This window comes from Scylla paramamosain, chromosome 21, assembly GCF_035594125.1.
Source record: "Scylla paramamosain isolate STU-SP2022 chromosome 21, ASM3559412v1, whole genome shotgun sequence".
Taxonomy (NCBI): Eukaryota; Metazoa; Arthropoda; class Malacostraca; order Decapoda; family Portunidae; genus Scylla; species Scylla paramamosain.
The window spans coordinates 5,538,267-5,542,926 of record NC_087171.1 but is presented as its reverse complement, the minus strand read 5'-3'; the positions used below and the strand labels follow the sequence as shown (position 1 = coordinate 5,542,926).

The following is a 4,660-nucleotide window of genomic DNA, read 5'->3' as shown; positions in this document are numbered from 1 at the left end:
AAATTTGAATGTGGTGCTTTACTGGCATTCATAAGAAGTTTGGCGTGGGTAGCATTAAATTACTCGAGTCTACCCTATTAAATACTCTTATTCCTTAGATCTGCCTATCGCAGACAACAGAAGATATTTTGAGGTTTAGTTTTGTTTCAACGTAACCAGTAAATCTGCTAAATCTTCTTCGGTTTACGTGATGGAATAAGCAAAATTTAAGAACAAAGATTAAAAAAAAGCTCTTGCCTGATGGTACCTCAAGAACAATGTAATTATATCATAGTTTATGGTATCAAGTCCATTTTCTTTGAAATTAAGAAATCTAAACAAATAACAAATTCCAGTGTGAATGATAAAGATATTTGATAAAAACGCATATTTATGTATTCATATTCTGTATTTAGAGCACATGACTTATATTGACTATCACTTTACCGAACATTTTTGTAACTTTTTTTTTCTTCGTCCTCGTCAGTAGTAGTGAATATAGCTACTGGCACAGACATTTTTACTACCATCTGTGTGAATATCAGGGAATATCGTTAATTTTGAAAGAAATTCACAACAAAAGGTTATCACGTAAAGACTAGTTTAGCAATAACAATTCTAAATGACCTTGTTGTTGTTTTGATGGCGACAAGAGAGGAGATGGTCGTCCTCCCCGCCCTCACACCTTTACTATGAATTTTAGGAAGGTAAGAGGCTTCACACGTTGTTCAAACAGGTCCTCTGAGGCGCTTAGCTGCATGCATTTACATTTAAAGAGGTATAGTGGATAAATGCGAGGCAGCAAGCGTCGTCGTCCCCACAGCAGCAGTGGCTTGGTTCATTGGGAGGCAGAACGGATGTGGCTGGCTCAGTTGTGTACTGAAACCCTGTCTGGTTATGTGTTTCGTATTTGTACTGTTACAGGGTGAGGTCAAGCACATAATGCCTCGGCTTTCAATAATCCGCTAGTTCGGTGTTGATGGGACAGTAAACCTTGAGTCGTGTCCGGATAGTGATGACTTTCACTGGTGAAGTTTGACTGAGTGTTTGTGTACAAGACGTCTTGCCTGGTTTTTAATGTGAGCGAGTTGTTACCATTGGCCGAATGCGAGTTTGCTGTGTGTTAATACGAGAAAGGAATAGACTGGATATAAATATACAACTGGGTATTTCTTTGGTGGCATTTGATGGGGGTCATGTTGGTTCTTATTGGTTGGGCCCCCACGGAGGGATCACCATCCTGGCTAGCATGCCAGCTCAATAACAGTGGAAACACTACTTGTCAGTGAAAAGCAACTGGTAAGTGTGCAATTATCTTTGATATTAACTATAATATGTAATAATCTGTGTAATAGTGATGAACAGTTTTTAAAAAATCTCCACCAAAAATCATTGATGTCTTTCTTGAATACATTAAGACTGGGTAATTTTGTGAAATTAATTGGGAGAGTTTTCCAGTCCTATAATTTGGCTCCCCCCAAAAAAAAAAAAAAGAAAAAAATTGCCTAGCATCACAGTTGCCCTGGAATACATATATCAGGTGGCAATGTCTCTTTGTGGTTAAATATTATGACAAACATCTGTCTCACAGTGGTGATTTCTTTATTTTTGTGGTAGACCAGTGTATTGACTGAATCTGCTAGCTTTCTGTTGAAAATCACTATTTTTTTTCTTTTTTTACCATCTTACCCTTCTCAGAAACAAATAGTTTGTGATAGAAGGGAGAAACATAAATGCAAAACAGACCAGTATTAACTCCCCCAAAAATATCTTCACCTTTACAGGCAACACATACATTAGTATCCTTGCTTTCCAGAGAAACTATTTATTTATGAAAGAAATAACAAATTGATAAAAAGCTTGCTGATTTAATTTTTCAGTATGTAGTTTCATAATCTATCTAAACTTAAACTTCTATTCTATTTTATTCTAATATGGGGGCTGCATCCCCTTTGATCCTGGCTAACCAAACCTAATGGTAGGGCTGCACCCCCTTAATTCCCCCTACCCTAATCTAACAGTGTGAAATGGGAGTCTTCTTAATGTTTATTCCTTCCCCCTGCTAGCTACAGTCACTCTGACACCTCACACACTTCACTATCCATGGCAGAATACCATATTTACATTAAATCTTTAGTATTTTTATAAAAAGTGGATAACACTTGCAATATGATTGAGAAAGCAACCAGTTCACACTCATACATCATCCTCAGACTGATTCAGATCCAGGCTGCTTATTCCTTCTCAGATGAAACAAAGTGTTATGTTTGGCAAAGTTAATGAGATTTTTTCTGTGACCAATGGCTTCATCTCCATTCAAAAATTTTTATCTTTATGGCCTATTTTGCACCGATGCATAGATGCTACCAAATGCTTGTATGAGCACACACTGCCCTCACAGAAGATATCACTTGGTGACAGTTTCATATCAGGTGTGGTGTGCTGCTCTTTGTGGTAGCATCCTCCAAAAAGTGATATATCTATCTATTTATCTATATACCAGGCTGGCAATCCCAGACAGGATGGCCCAGACAAGACACCAAACATTCACATTCAGCCCTGTTGCTCCATGCTGTAAAGTCTTGTGGCCAACAATGCTATACTCCATCTTCCAGTGACACATGGGAAGCAGAGTAGAAAAGAAATAGATGTTCTGTCTCTTTCTGTCCCTCCCTCCCTCCCTCCCTTCCTTTCGCCTACATAGGCTTTAATCATGGTAAACTTTCTTATCTAAAGATTTGAACATCCAACTAAAGTGTTATCTTTCCAAACATGTTGGTATTGTTGTTATCAAGGATTTAAGAACGTGAATTAAAGATGCTGGAAACTGTACACTTAGCAAGATGCAAAAAAACAGTAAGCAGTTTACTCAAATATTATTTTCAATTATTAACTAACTCACAAGATGGGTGGGGAGGGAGGGAGGGATGGAGGGAGAGGAAGGAAAACACCCACCTTATCCCTAACCTGCTTCCTACTCGACATTGGAAGATGCAAGGTAATACACAAGATAGTCATATGAATCTTTCCTTTTCTCTTTTATAGGACTTTTATGTAAAATCTGAAAGGACCCTCATATTCAGGAGTATTTTATGTCTGAGAAGATATGTTTTATTTTAAGTATAATTTCAATGGCTGAGTTTCACTCAGACTCTATGGGGCAGTGGGAAGCAGGGCTGCCAGTCTAACACAGAGATCTTGCTGATATTTTCTATGAACAGTTGTAAGGATAAAGTTTGGGGCATGTATCATAACTGCATGTGGTCTTGGCTCACATTTTCATCTCACTGGCCTTGAGCCTGTGTTGGATGATATCCTTTGCCCTAGGACACAGAGCCACTGTAACATCTGAGTTTCTACACTTTAATCTCTTCATGTATACCTGTTTATCAGACAACCATAAGGAAGGATGAATAGCTGGTTTAGCTGTGCATGGATTTGGACTGGTGCCCATGAATTTGTAGACGCATGTGCTAGCCATTGCACCACAGAAATTGTGTTAACCATTATTAGTAGAAATGTTACATGCTCCACCATGAGTATGCTCTGACCATCCAGGCCTCCAGGGACAAGTTTGCTATCCTCTAGAAACAAAGCTTACAGGTCCAAAATGTTAAAAGAAAAAATATAACAATTAACTGTGTCAAGGTTTGAAGATGGCCAGAGATCCCTATATGTATGTGGTTAATTTAGAGTTAGTTTTTGTTAAGTTGATAATCCCATCACAGGATTAAGGGGCAAAGAAGTGTCCCTGCTGTGAGGTTAGTTCAGTTCAATAATCATGCATGGAATAGGGTGTGATGTGTACAGAATTTCATGTGGCAGAATTTAGGATGGGACAAAGGAGGCAACTCCAGAGATACACAAGGCTTATTTTTGTAGTGTCCTGTTTTCATGCTTCATGAGATTCTGTAATGCTGTAATCCCCTTTTACCTAGTAGTGAATAAGTATGTGATGTAAGCTGAGGATATGTGACTTCATGGCTTGGTGTAGTAATCATAAAGATGCCGGCACACTAGCAGATTTTCTGTCAACTTTTTTGATCAGCTCAGGTTTCCTTCAACTTTTACCTCATTTTGTTGTCTTTTTCCATCTGCATTGTCAAGCAGAAGTGATTGTCTTCACAGAAGATGATTATCATCAGCTTTAGTTGTCAAATGAAAATACATTGTTCATTATGCAGTGGAACCTTGGTTCCCGAATGCCATTCATTCCTGAATGCTGTTTGAAATCCAAAATGTTCTTAAACCGAAACAATTTTCCTCGTAGGAATCAATGTAAAATGGATTAATTTGTTCTCAAGCACCCATCCACCTTGTCTCAGCCTCCTTTGACAAACGCTCCCAGTGCCAAGATGGCCGCTACACAACATCTCCAGCTCAGAAATTAATTATCCAGAAAAGACGTATTGAATGAACTTATTGACATGGAACTCATCAGAAGATATTGTTTAGACTGTGCAGGCATTCTTTTTGTCATTGATCTAGTGAGAGAAGACTTACAGTGTGACACAGAGAAAAGCAACCCACTTACTGCTAAAATGAAGGTGATCATAACACTTAGACATCTTGCTTCAGGGAAAATGCAGTTGTGCAGTAGTGATGGTGTTGTGGGTAATCAAGACCAGCCAAAAACTGTTTGTGTTTGTGTACATTGAGGCTCTTCAACGGGTTCACATTT

The 4,660-nt window shown here is 38.5% G+C and overlaps 1 protein-coding gene across 1 annotated transcript in view; it reads left to right on the top strand.

The window, feature by feature from the left end:
* Positions 1-547: 547 nt before the first annotated feature.
* Positions 548-4,660, top strand: part of LOC135110906 (signal peptide peptidase-like 3) — a 69,803-nt gene continuing 65,690 nt past the window's right edge. The window contains exon 1 of the mRNA XM_064023543.1: positions 548-686. The gene's annotated coding sequence lies outside the window, so the exon portion shown is untranslated. The remainder of the gene's footprint in view (positions 687-4,660) is intronic.